Here is a 13,867-nt window from a genome sequence, read left to right as displayed (position 1 = left end):
TCCTGTCTCTACTATGTCCCAGGTGCCTGCAGCTGACTCGACCTTCAGGGACTTTCTGCAAATATGGCAACAGACCCAATCTTCTATTCTGCTGGCGGTGGATCGCATGAAGAGAAAAGCAGATACTAGAAGACGGGATCCTCCTCAGTTTCTTCCAGGTACGAGAGTCTGGTTGTCCTCAAAGAATATCCGGCTGAGGGTACCGTCCTGCAAATTTGATCCCAGGTGTCGTACAAGCTGCGGCTGCCTCCTACACTCAAGATCCCTAACTCCTTCCATGTCTCCTTGCTGAAGCCTGTGGTCCTGAACCACTACTCTAGGACTCCTAGGTCCACAGTGGCTCCTGGTGGTTCGTCAGGGACTTTCGAGGTAAGGCAATTAAGGTAATTCTAGCCACCAAGAGGGTGGGAGAAAGGACGTTTTATTTGGTGGATTGGAGGGAATTCGGCCCAGAAGAGAGGTCTTGGGAGCCAGAGGAGAACATTGATGCCCCTGTCCTCATAAGGAAGTTTCTCTCCCTTTCTGGTCCCAAGAAGAGAGGGCGTAAGAGGGGGGATACTGTAACGTTTACGGTCTGTCGTTCTACCTTACCCCTTGATGACCGCGGCCATGGACGTCCTGCTGCTGTGCTGCGTCGTCCCCCCTGTGAGGCGCCGGTACTCATTTCCGGGTATCGAGCCTGTCACCTGAAAATCATTATCATTAAATCATGGACTGCTGGACTATAAGAGGGTCACCGCCCTTCTTATCCTCACCTGAGCGTTGTTGTTGTTTCCCTTAGTCTGTCTTGCAAATGGTCTCCTAAGTGTCTTCCAGCTTCCCAGTGTTTCCCGTTCCTGTATCCTGGTTCTCGTGCTATCTGTACCATCCTGGTCTACTGCCGTGCTGAGCTGTTGTCGTGTTGTGCTGCATCTCCATGCCTGTTCTACTATTCCATGCCTGACGTCTACCTGTTGCCTGGTCCCAGCCGAGCCTGCCTTGCTACTGTCTACACTGCCTCAGGTGCCCTTTTCTGGACTATAGACTCTGTCCCATACCTGTTTGGCCAGCTGCCATCCCGCTATGTGGGTCCACACCCCGCCTCGTGACAATTTGTAGTTATTGATAAAGTAAAAAAATTCAATACACACTTGTTCAGCGTAACATGTATTTATGTTATACCATTGTTGCTTCCCCCCCCCTTTTTCTTTGTGTCTTGTAATGTACAGTATATTATACATACTTACCTTGACTATTGTTCTTTAAACCATTCTAGTGCCTGAAGAAGGTCGCCCTGACCGAAACGTCGCACTCTGCCACTGGCATTAAAAACAAAATAAAAATTACCTTTATCTCAAATTGGTGTGCCGGATACTCTTTTCATACTCATCATTGGGTTTGGCCCCTATCCGTGCAAAACCCCTCCCCCCCCCCCCCGTATCTGGTGCTATCTGAAAGTATATACAAATTGACACCTTCCTGGGTTCAGACCACACAAGGATCTACAAATTATTGCATTTCATAAACTGTAATGTCAGGAATACGATCTATCACACGTTCTGTCCCTGCAACAAAATTTATGTGGGGATGACATCTAGAGAATTGAAAGTGCCTGTGATGGAACACATCCGAGACATAAAGGACATTAAAGAGGCTCTGTCACCAGATTTTGCAGCCCCTATCTGCTATTGCGTACATCGGGGCGTTTTTAATACTTTTACTAGCTGGGCTTTCTGATGAGAAGTATCATCCACTTCTCTTCAGAACGCCCAGCTTCTGGCAGTGCAGATCTGTGACGTCACTCACAGGTCCTGCATCGTGTCGGACACATCGGCACCAGAGGCTTCAGTTGATTCTGCAGCAGCATCGGCGTTAGCAGGTAAGTCGATGTAGCTACTTACCTGCAAACGCCGATGCTGCTGCAGAATCAACTGTAGCCTCTGGTGCCGATGTGTCCCCGCTCGTCTGACACGATGCAGGACCTGTGAGTGACGACACAGCGTGATCTCTCGAGAACACAGCTGTGTCTGCACTGCCAGAAGCTGGGCGTTCTGAAGAGAAGTGGATGATACTTCTCATCAGAACGGCCAGCTAGTAAAAGTATTAAAAACGCCCCGATGTACGCACATAATACACGCCCACTTGGACTTTTACTTTTAAAGACACCCACTTGGACTTTTGCAAGACTCATTTGCATAACTACAAAAATGGTCATAACTTGGCCAAAAATGCTCGTTTTTAAAAAATAAAAACGTTACTGTAATCTACATTGCAGCGCCTATCTGCTGCAATAGCAGATAGGGGTTGCAAAATCTGGTGACAGAGCCTCTTTAAGAGTGAAGACCATGAGTAGGATTTTGGTAACAAAAGTAAACCCCTTGCTAGATATTTTAGGGATTACCACGGTAGCAATTGGAGGCTCCTTCAGGTTAAGGGGATTGACCGTATATACCAGTGTAATCGTGGGGGTGACATCTTTCAAAGCCTTTTAGGTAGAGAGGTGAAATTGATTGTGACACTCGACACTTTATCTCCCAGGGGTTTAAATGAATCACAGAGCTTTGCATCATTTCTATAATTGTTATTCTTAATATGTACAGTAGGTACTGATATATTTGTTTTTTATTTTTTGCTAGTTTTTGAATTTTGAACCTGTTCTATGGACTGCTATTTTATGAGGATATCTGAGGACTATATCTTGAACTATGAATATGGGATTATCAACTCAAATTAACTGCTTACCATCGACCAAACTGTTCTGCTCACCTCATATGTGGACTATATCATCTTTATGTGTGTACTGGTGGAACTATGTACATATATATGTGTTTTTGTAGATATTATGGTTAAAAGTGTAATGGAGATGGGGGAATATGTGGCCAACATAGACACAATGACTGCATAATATGAATTTTAAATTAACTATGTGTTATCTTGGATTAATTTTGATGTTTCCTTACACACAGCACTTTAATAATAATAATAATAATAATAATAATAATAATAACAACAATTTACACCCTTTTGAATTATGTTTTTGATAATAGTGTGAGTAGTATATACTTTTTTTCATTCTTTGTGATCCTCGAGTCGTCGGCCTCTGTGGAGGACGTATGGGTGATCAGTGCCTCTCTGTCCCCCGTTTACACATATGGCTGGAGGCTCCAATTTAATAATTATATATATTTTTACATTTTATTTGATGTTTTGCTCTTAATGACACTATGATTTGAATATTGTCAGGCATTTCATTAATGCTTATCTTTAAAAAAAAAATATAAAAAAAAAAAAAAATATATATATATATATATATATATATATATATATATATTATCAGCATTGTGAGAAAATAGACATGGACCACAATATATACGTTGATCTGAGCCACTAGGCATAATTTCTAAACATGAACATGAGGTTCTTTGTTAACATTTTGATCGAACTGTATAAGCCTACTTGCCACTTTGCGGCGACCTCTATAAAGTGGGTCCCTACTCTATCCTATGCAGCACCACATGGCTGGCACCGCAGCACCTCTCCTGCAGAGGGAGCAACCCAGGGGTCCAAAAGCACCCATGCTATCAGACCGTGCCAAGCCTCCTTGGCTCTGGGCCACGTCCTCCCCGCACTACAGCAACAGACGCCACCCCACAGCACCACAACATGTGAACAGATGGAATGAACTCACCTTACCATGCAGTGCTGCACTTGATATAGTAGGGACCCACTTTACAGTTTGATAAAAATGTTAACAAAGAACCTCATGTTCATGTTTATAAATTATGCCTAGAGGCTCAGATCAATGTATTTATTGTGGATTGTGCGGTCCGTGTCTATTTCTCACAATGCTGATATATATATATTACCTATATATACAATTTTGAGTGGATTTGTACTACGGATATTTACCGGGTCTATGGGTCTTTGCAGGGGGACTCGCACGGCCCATGTTGGGCACGGGCGGGGCTCTCCCTCTCATGGTCCCTGTTATTATTTGCTTTCCATCTTTTTTTCTTTCTTTTTTATATATAATTTTGTATTTTTATTCTTTAACACTAGACTTGATGTAAGATATGTCAATGATTGGGTAATAAATAGTGTTATACAATACTACCGATATGCTCCTATAATACTGTTGAGGAATCGTGTAGTTTGATGCCTATCAGTGATATATGTGTAACATGTATACATTTCTCATAACTTTGTTTTTATGGATACTAGGATGGTGATTATATTTGCCGTGTTTGACATGATGGCGATGGGTTGTCCTAGTCATTTGACTGACACGGTAACTATTTGAAATATTGATTTTCTCTATTCGAAACTTAAAATTACCTGTGGTCTGTGCGCATGCGCGTTGCGCGTCCCTCTGAGTGCCATACCGGAAGTTATCATAGTGCATTGAATGTGGGCAATAAGGTCTGCATCGATGGACGGAAGTGACACAGAAGGTGGGGGACTGGATGGGTGTGGGAGTTGTTATGTGCTGATTTAGGCCGCTACATTTGGTTCAGTATTTGAACCCCTGGTGGGGCTAGCATTCATCACCTCCTGAAGTATGGTGTGAAACGTGTGTCGAGGTGTATCCTCAGGTTTATATTTTCTCCATCGGCTAACATTATTGATCCTACCATCTATATTGGATTAGTGTGGCTCGTTTTCACCTGAGATCGTATTTAATATATGTTTTTAATTGTTTTGTACAATGTTTGTATAATTATTGTAGGGGGGGGGGGTATTTTGTCCTTTGATTGGGGACCAATAAAGATTACTTATAAATATTATTTTGGATTATTAGAGTTTTGATTGGGCTGAATAGACATTTTTTGGTTTTGCGGCACAGACAGACCTACAAGCCCAGACAGAGCAGACTGTGCCAACAGTGCGACCACGAGGTCGTGGAGGATGACACCCACTTCCTGCTACACTGCTCCAAATACTCAGCAGTGAGGGACACTCACTTAAGGAGACTCTCTCATCTCTTTCCGGACTTCAGCTCCATGGAAGAGGAAGATAGACTATACATCCTGCTGGGTGAAGAAGAAAACACAGTGGGCACAGTGGGATAAACCTTGATAGGTTGAGTAATGGATAGTAGTGGTAAGTTGGTAAACTCACCATAAGAGCTTGTACTGGCAGGTACAGCTTAGAGTTGAGGGCCGTTTTGTAACCAGGTTGCAGCTTTCAGTATCCAGGTACCGGCATCAATAGTATTGAGCCGCAAGTAAATAACAATTATATATATATATTTTTTTAAATATATATGTCAAAAACTGGATGTTTGGAAAGCGCTACTCAATTTGAAGAATAAGCAGATTGATGCTGATAAGCAGGTTTATTGTACAAAAAAGGATGCGCAACGCATTTCAACGCAGAACATGCGTCTTCGTCAGGCCGAAATTAAGTAAAAAACAAGCAAGACATACATCTTAAATACACATGTGGATGAGGGGGAGGGGATAAGAGGCAAAAAACCGCCAAACAAGAAACAATCAGGTACATAGATAAAAGCAGATGTGACTGTCAGGTAAACAGTCACAGTTGTAATAAACATGAGGTACATAAAAAAGGTATTAGGGACTGAATGTACAGGTACAGAGTGGGCGCACAATCGTACAATGCAGATCCGAGTGATAAAAACAAAGAATTCAATAATATAAAACCAGAGCGGAAACTAAATGACTTTCCATTTAAAAACATGATAAGGCTGGGTTCACATGACCATGTTACGTCCGTAAAGTACGGAACGTATTTCGGCCGGAAGACCCGGACCGAACACACTGCAGGGGGCCGGGCTCCTAGCATCATAGTGATGTACGACGCTAGGAGTCCCTGCCTCTGCTTGGAACTACTGTCCCGTACTGTAATCATCGTACATCACTATGATGCTAGGAGCCCGACCCCCTGCAGTGTGTTCGGTCCGGGTCTTCCGGCCGAAATACGTTCCGTACTTTACGGACGTAACATGGTCGTGTGAACCCAGCCTTAGAAACATGATAAAGATGAGCTTACCGGTATTTAGACGGGTAAGGGTGGACATGGAGGAGACAGTAACCACGGCACAGTCAGCGATAAGGCTGAAGCAAAGTGAAAGTAAAGAAACCGCCCGCCGGCGTCAGCGTAGCCCAGGCAACCAGAAAAAATACGGTGGCCGTAAGGGGGAAAAAAAGATAGCAAAAGCAAAATGATGCCGGAGAGAAACATGGAAAATTATTGGATTTTAAAACTGTCCTGTCTGCAACCTGGTGGTCTTAATGACCTTTCTGAATCTGCACTAGATTGATTAACCCCTTAGTGTCTAAGCCTGTTTTGGCCTTGTGGACACAGCCGATTTTTGCAAATCTGACGTGTTACTTTATGTTGTAATAACTCCAGAATGCTTTTGCCTATCCAAGCGATTCTGAGATTGTTTTCTCGTGACATGTTGTACTTTATGATACTGAAAAAATGTGGTCGTTAAATTCAATATTTATTTGTAAAAAACACCAAAATTTAGAGAAAAATTGCAAAAATCTGCATTTTTCTAAATTGTAATGTATCTGCTTGTAAAACAGATCGTAATACCACACATAATATTTACTAGTTAACATTTCCTATCAGGGGCGTAGCTAAAGGCTCATGGGCCCCGATGCAAAAGTTCTTATTGGGCCCCCCCCCCCCCGCAAACTCCTCATGGCCGACGGTCCGCAGCTTTCAGCTGCATCGCTGGGTCTCCTAAGTGACCCAACAATGCAGCACTAGCAGCCAGGGCGTCACTAAGGCTGGGTTCAAACACCCTATTTACGGACGTAATTCGGGCGTTTTAGCATTGAATTACGTCCGAAAATGCGGCTCAAAAGCGTCGGCAAACATCTGCCCATTCATTTGAATGGGTCTTACGATGTTCTGTGCCGACGGTCATTTTTTTTACGCGCCGCTATCAAAAGGCGGCGCGTAAAAAAGACGCCCTGTGTCAAAGAAGTGCCTGTCACTTCTTCAGACGTAAATGGAGCCATTTTCCATTGACTCCATAGAAAAACAGCTCCAATTACGTCCGTAATGGACGCAGCGAAAGACGCCTGCACATGCCATTACGGCTGAAATTACGGAGTAATTTCAGCCATAATGGACGCTGCCGTGTGAACATACCCTCAGGGCTTAAAATGTCAGGGGAAATAGCCCCACTACATATGTGTCCGCCCAAAAAAAAATGTGTGTATAGGAGACAGCATAGCATATCTATAGCACTACGACCCTATAAACTATGGATAGGATTAGATACATTGTCTCAGCAGACAGTATCACACATGATAGGATTAGATACAGTGGCTGAGCAGACAGTATCACACATAATAGGATTAGATACAGTGGCTGAGCAGACAGTATCACACATGATAGGATTAGATACAGTGGCCCAGCAGACAGTATCACACATGATAGGATTAGATACAATGACTCAGCAGACAGTATCACACATGATAGGATTAGATACAGTGGCTGAGCAGACAGTATCACACATGATAGGATTAGATACAGTGGCTGAGCAGACAGTATCACACATGATAGGATTCGATACAATGGCTCAGCAGACAGTATCACACATGATAGGATTAGATACAATGGCTCAGCAGACAGTATCACACATGATAAGATTAGAGATAAGGCCCAGCAGACAGTATCACACATGATAGGATTAGATACACAGCTCAGCAGACAGTATCACACATGATAGGATTAGATACAGTGGCTCAGAAGACAGTATCACACATGATAGGATTAGATACAGTGGCTCAGCAGACAGTATCACACACAGGGCCGGCCTTAGGGTAGATGGCGCCCCGTGCAAAATTATCTTTCGGCGCCCCACGCCATTATAAAAAATGCCCCATAAAAAAGCATAATTCCTCCCCACAGTATAATGCCCTATATAGTGCCCCCACACAGTGTAATGCCCCTTTAGTGCCCCACACACAGTATAATAATAATATTTAATAATGTAATATATTATTACGCCTTCAAGGACACAGTATTTTGTCCTCTAATTGTGCCCACACAGTGTTATGCCCCCTAAGTGCCACACACATTATATTGCCCCCTGTAGTGCCCCTACACAGTATGATGTCCTCCACAGAGTATAATGCCCCCACAGCCCCCCTAGTAGAAAGTTCCCCCTGTAGATTGTGCCGTACAGCCTCCCTGTAGACAGTGCCATAATCCCCCACCTCCTCCTTGTAGATAGTGCCATACAGCCCCCATCTGCCCCTTGTAGTGTCATACAGCCCCCATCTGCCCCTTGTAGTGTCATACAGCCCCCATCTGCCCTTTGTAGTGCCATACAGCCCCCCATCTGCCCCTTGTAGTGTCATACAGCCCCACCTCCCTCTTGTACACAGTGCCCCCCACCGCCCCCTTGTAGAAAGTGACATACAGCCCACACCTCCCCCTTGTAGACAGTGCCATACTGCCCCCCACCTCCACCTGACAGGATCCTTGCGTAGGCCGGCTTGATCCAGAGATGTCATCACGCCGACTGCGCAGGGATCCTGTCCCTGCGCCTCATAGGCTGCAGGCGCCTCTGTAGCCTGTTACAGAGTTTCCAGACCTTTTCGGACTTGAGCCACCCCTGGAAAAAAAAAATTCCTCAGGGTCACCCTACCAAAAATTGTTTAGAGAAAGACAGAAAATAGCTAAAAATAAGCACTACATTCTTAAGGTATGTTCACACAGCGTTTTTTGGAAGGCAGAAAAAATCTGCTTTTGAATTGACAGCGTTATTTGATGGGGTTTTTTTAGCGTTTTTTTTAAAGCCGTTGAAGCGAATGCAAAAGACGCCACAAAAAAAGCTCCAAAAGAGCGCCAAAGCTATTTTCTTCCTACTATTAATTTCAATTGTAGGTCAGAGGTGGAAACCACTTGAAGACCATCAGCCCCCCCCCCACCACTCACAGTAAAATGACCATCAGCCCCCCACTCACGGTAAGGCTGGGTTCACACACACTATTTACGGACGTAATTCGGGCGTTTTAGCCCCGAATTACGTCCGAAAATGCGGCTCAAAAGCGTCGGCAAACATCTGCCCATTCATTTGAATGGGTCTTATGATATTCTGTGCCGACGGTCATTTTTGCGCCCGCGTCAAAGAAAAGCCTGTCACTTCTTGAGACGTAATTGGAGCCGTTTTCCCTTGACTCCATAGAAAAACAGCTCCAATTACGTCCGTAATGGACGCAGCGAAAAGTGCCTGCACATGCCATTACGTCTGAAATTTCGGAGCCGTTTTCTCCTGAAAACAGCTCCGTAATTTCAGCCGTAATAGACGCTGCCGTGTGAACATACCCTAAAATGACCGTCAGCCCGTCCACTCACAGTAAAACGACCATTAGCCCCCCACTCACAGTAAAACGACCATCAGCCCGTCCACTCACAGTAAAATGACCATCAGCCCGCCACTCACAGTAAAACTACCATCAGCCCCCACTCACAGTAAAACTACCATCAGCCCCCACTCACAGTAAAACTACCATCAGCCCCCACTCACAGTAAAACGACCATCAGCCCCCACTCACAGTAAAACTACCATCAGCCCCCACTCACAGTAAAACTACCATCAGCCCCCACTCACAGTAAAACTACCATCAGCCCCCACTCACAGTAAAACGACCATCAGCCCCCCACTCACAGTAAAATGACCATCAGCCCCCCACTCACAGTAAAACTACCATCAGCCCCCCACTCACAGTAAAATGACCATCAGCCCCCCACTCACAGATGCCCCCTGTAGGTCATGCCACACAGCCCCTTTGTAGGTAGTAGGGATGTCACGACACCTGAATTTGGACTTCAATACCGATACTTCGTGTAGTATTGCAATTTCGATACCAAAACGATACTTTGCCAACAGTAATAAAAAAAGTTCTTCCATTTTCTGATGTGAGGCACGAGGTGTGATGCTGAATTTAACCTCCATGTGCCTCACATTAATAGTAATTAACCCCATCATGTTTCTCAGTCATAATGGGTTAATGTGTGAGGTACATGATGGGGTTAATTACTATTAATGTGAGGCACGTGAAGTTTAAATTCATCATCGCACCTCGTGCCTCACATTAATAAGTGAAAGCAGTTTTTTTTTAGTTTTTTTTTTACAGCGTACACATCATAAATGACGCAAAAAAATAGTTGTGCAGGTTATTACTGCCGCGCCAATACCGAATGTGTGTATATTTTATATATTGAGACTTATTTTAAGGTTTATTGTAAAAAAAAAAGGTGAATGTGTATTTTTTTTAAATTTAACATTACTTTATGTTTTTACTTTATTTTTAAACTTTAATGTACTGGCATATATCAGAAATATGCCAGTACATTAGCCTGTGTACTGATTGTACACAGGCAGTTGTTTGGACATACCTAAGTATGCCCTAACAACAGGAAATATGGTAAGAGAGCCCTGGGGTCCTTCAATAGACCCTGGGCTGTCTGCCCATATATGGTATGGCCCTCAATCGCGTCACAGGAATTCCCTGTGACGCGATCCAAGGGGCATCCCCCTCCTCACTTTCCCCTGAATGCTGCAGTCAGTTTTGATCGCAGCATTCAGGAGAATAGCGGCGGAGATGAGCGGTTTCTCTGATCTCCGCCGTTATAGAGCGGGACTGCGGCTGTGTAATAGTCATTGCCCCGTCCTGACAGAAGTGCGTGCGCGGTCAGCATGAGGTAATGCGGCCGGCGCTGCACTAATGAGCGGCGGCGCAGACACCGAAGACAGAACATGGGGTTGTTTTGCAGTGCGGCCGCCATGTTCTGTTTTCAGTGCCGCCGCTCATTAGTGCAGCGCTGGCCGCATCGCATCATCCTCGCGGCGCGCTCTTGTCAGGACTCAGGAGCGGGGCAATGGCTGTATTACACAGCCGCAGCCCCGCTCTCATTCATCATGTATTACTATACTTACCGGTGTGGCTCGAACCATATGGGGATGCACAGTATCGAAGTTTCGATGCAGTGTGCATCCCTAGTAAGTAGTGCCGCAAATCCCCCCCTTGCCGCACAGGCCCCTTGTAGGTAGTGCCACACACACCCTTGTAGGTAGCACTCCCTTCCTGTAGATAGCGCCACTGTAGCTCCCTGTGGCTGGGGATTCCGCTCCTTGACGGAGTGCTTGATGTTCATATATGAACAGTGACATCGGGCAACTAACTCCTGAAGCGGAATCCCTGTCCACAGCGTTCCACTACAGGAGAAGCCCCTGACGTCTCTGTCCATTTAGTCGGGGGGTGCCATCTACAGGGTTCTGCAAAAAAAATCTCCTCCTCCTCCTCACATCCACTTCGCGCTATGAGGAGGACTAGAGAAAGCACGTCCGTGGCAGTTGTCCAGAGGAGTGTCGCGGCATCCCTGAAGGGTTCTCATGGGAACCTCATGCTGGGAACCACCAGCCTAGTAGATCACAGAGCAGGGAGATACCTCCCTGCTCCGCTATAGTGTTCAATAGTATCTGCGTCTTTAGCACGGCCGTATTTACAACTCACGCTGCCCTAGGCACCAAGCCTGAATATACCCCCATTAAAGGCCTATTTAGTTTAGCCAATTATCATCATGATTCGCCAGTTTCTGACCAATTATAATGATATTTGGTCAGTGTTAACAAAGGGGAAGATCAATGATAAAAACTTTGCTTATCGTTAATCTCTAATGAGAAAAAAAAAAGGTAATACACCCGGCCGTAGTCATAGCGATGCGTATTCTGTTCTGAGCGTAACCCGGCCTCCAGGGATGATGATGCGTCCCATGTGACAGCTGCAGCCAATCAGAGTCCAGATTTTGCTGGATTGGTTTTCGGGTGCCATGACCCCATTTTGGAAACTACACCCCTCAAGGAATTCATTTATGGGTGTTGTGACCATTTTGACCCCATAGTTTTTTCACAGAACTTATTTGAATTGGGCTGGGAATTAAAACAAAATAATTTTTTTCCAATAATATGTAGTTTTGGCTGAAAATGTCTTATTTTCACAAGAAACAAAATACCCCATTCTGTTGCGCAATTTGTTCTGAGTGCCGCAATACCCCATTTGTGGTGATAAACTGCGGTTTGGGCCCATGGGAGGGCTCAGAAGGAAAGGACCACCATTTGGCCTACTGGGGATTTTCTGGTGCGAAGTCATGTATGCAGAAGCCCCTGAGGTACCAGTACAGTTGAAACCCGCAAGAAGTGACCCCGTTTTAAAAACGACACCCTTAAGGCATTCATCTAGAGGTGTAGTGAGCATTTTGACTGGAGACATACACCACATAAACTGTAATGTGGGTTCTCCTGGGTACGGCAATACCCTACATGTGGCTGTTATCAGCTGCCTGGGCACACAGCAGGGCCCAGAGGGGAAAGACGAGGGGGGATAAGCTGTGCGGAGTACATCAGGGTAAGTAAAATTGGGGGTAAATTATAAACCAAGGGATGTATGATAAATTTTAAAACACTCTTTCATACAGAGCTCAGGTTTTTCGGGACACGTGTCACATTGATATATTGTGTCCTCCCTTATCCCTCTCTTATAGCAGACTTTGCACCTCTTTTGACTTTTTCCCTTCTTGCCAGTTTGGGGAACTTCTCCTGGAAAGTGTTGCCCTGGTACGATGCATGTGGCCTCACTTCCAGAAGTACTGGGTGCCCACCCCCCTTCTTGGTCCCTAAAGATTAGGTTCTTGATAATCACCTTTTGAAATTCCAGGAAAAATCCTGTCTGGCCTGCACATCGACGTAGCAAGTACGCATTGTACAATGCCTTCGGTATGATGTGCACAGCCAGCTTCTTATACCACACCGCATGGCGCTGTAGGGCTTCAGGACTTGATCTAACAAGTCCGCCCCTCCCATGTACCTATTGTAGTCCAGGATGCAGTCTGGTTTGGGGGTCTCTGTACTGGTACCTCATACTGGTACATGGTTACTGGTGTGGCCATGTATTGTTGTCAATACAAGGACATCTCTCTTGTCCTTGTACTTGACACACAATATGTTGCTGCTAGATTGTGCCCTGCTCTAACCCCTTCTTGTTTGCCCAAGCAGAGTCTTAGGGAGGCCTCTCAGATTTATTCTAGCAGTGCCGCATGCCGCAGGACTAGAAGCGAGGCAGTTGAAGAGTGGGACGCTGGTATAAAAATTATCCAGGTAGAGGTGGTGACCCTGGTCCAGCAGTGGGTGTACCAAATTCCACACAATTTTTGCAATAACTCCCAGTAAGGGGGGGCATTCTGGGAGCTGAATACTGCTGTCCTTCCCTTCATATATCCTAAATTTGTAGGTATACCCTGATGCACTCTCGCACAGCTTATACATCTTCACGCCATACCTTGCCCTCTTACCCGGCAGGTACTCGCGGAATTGAACCCTCCCTTTAAAATGTACCAAGGACTCATCAATAGAAATACACTTCTCGGGGGTGTATGCTTGGGAAAACCGGGCACTGAAATGGTCTAATAGGGGTCTCCGTTTAAAAACTGGGGTCATCTCGGGGTGGGCAAGGCTCATTATCAGTATAATGTAAGAAGCGAAGTATTGCGAAGCGAAGTATTGCCTAATTTATTTATTTTATTTATTTATTAATTTATTTATTTTTTTAGGTTACAGTTCAGTTCTGAAGTTGCTTTGAGGGGCCCATATATTAGAAACCCCTATCAAACACCCCATTTTAGAAACTAGACCCCTCAAAGTATTCACAACAGCATTTAGAAAGTTTATGAACCCTTTAGGTGTTTCACAGAAATTTAGAGCAAAGTAGAGGTGAAATTTACTTTTTTTTTTTTGTCAGAAAATCCTCTTTATACCATTTTTTTTATAACACAAAAAGTTTTATCAGAGAAACGCAACTTAATTATTATTGCCCAGATTCTGCAGTTTTGAGAAATATCC

Source organism: Rhinoderma darwinii, chromosome 9 (genome assembly GCF_050947455.1).
Source record: "Rhinoderma darwinii isolate aRhiDar2 chromosome 9, aRhiDar2.hap1, whole genome shotgun sequence".
Taxonomy (NCBI): Eukaryota; Metazoa; Chordata; class Amphibia; order Anura; family Rhinodermatidae; genus Rhinoderma; species Rhinoderma darwinii.
The sequence above is the reverse complement of the archived record's forward strand: the minus strand, read 5'-3'. Positions refer to the sequence as shown.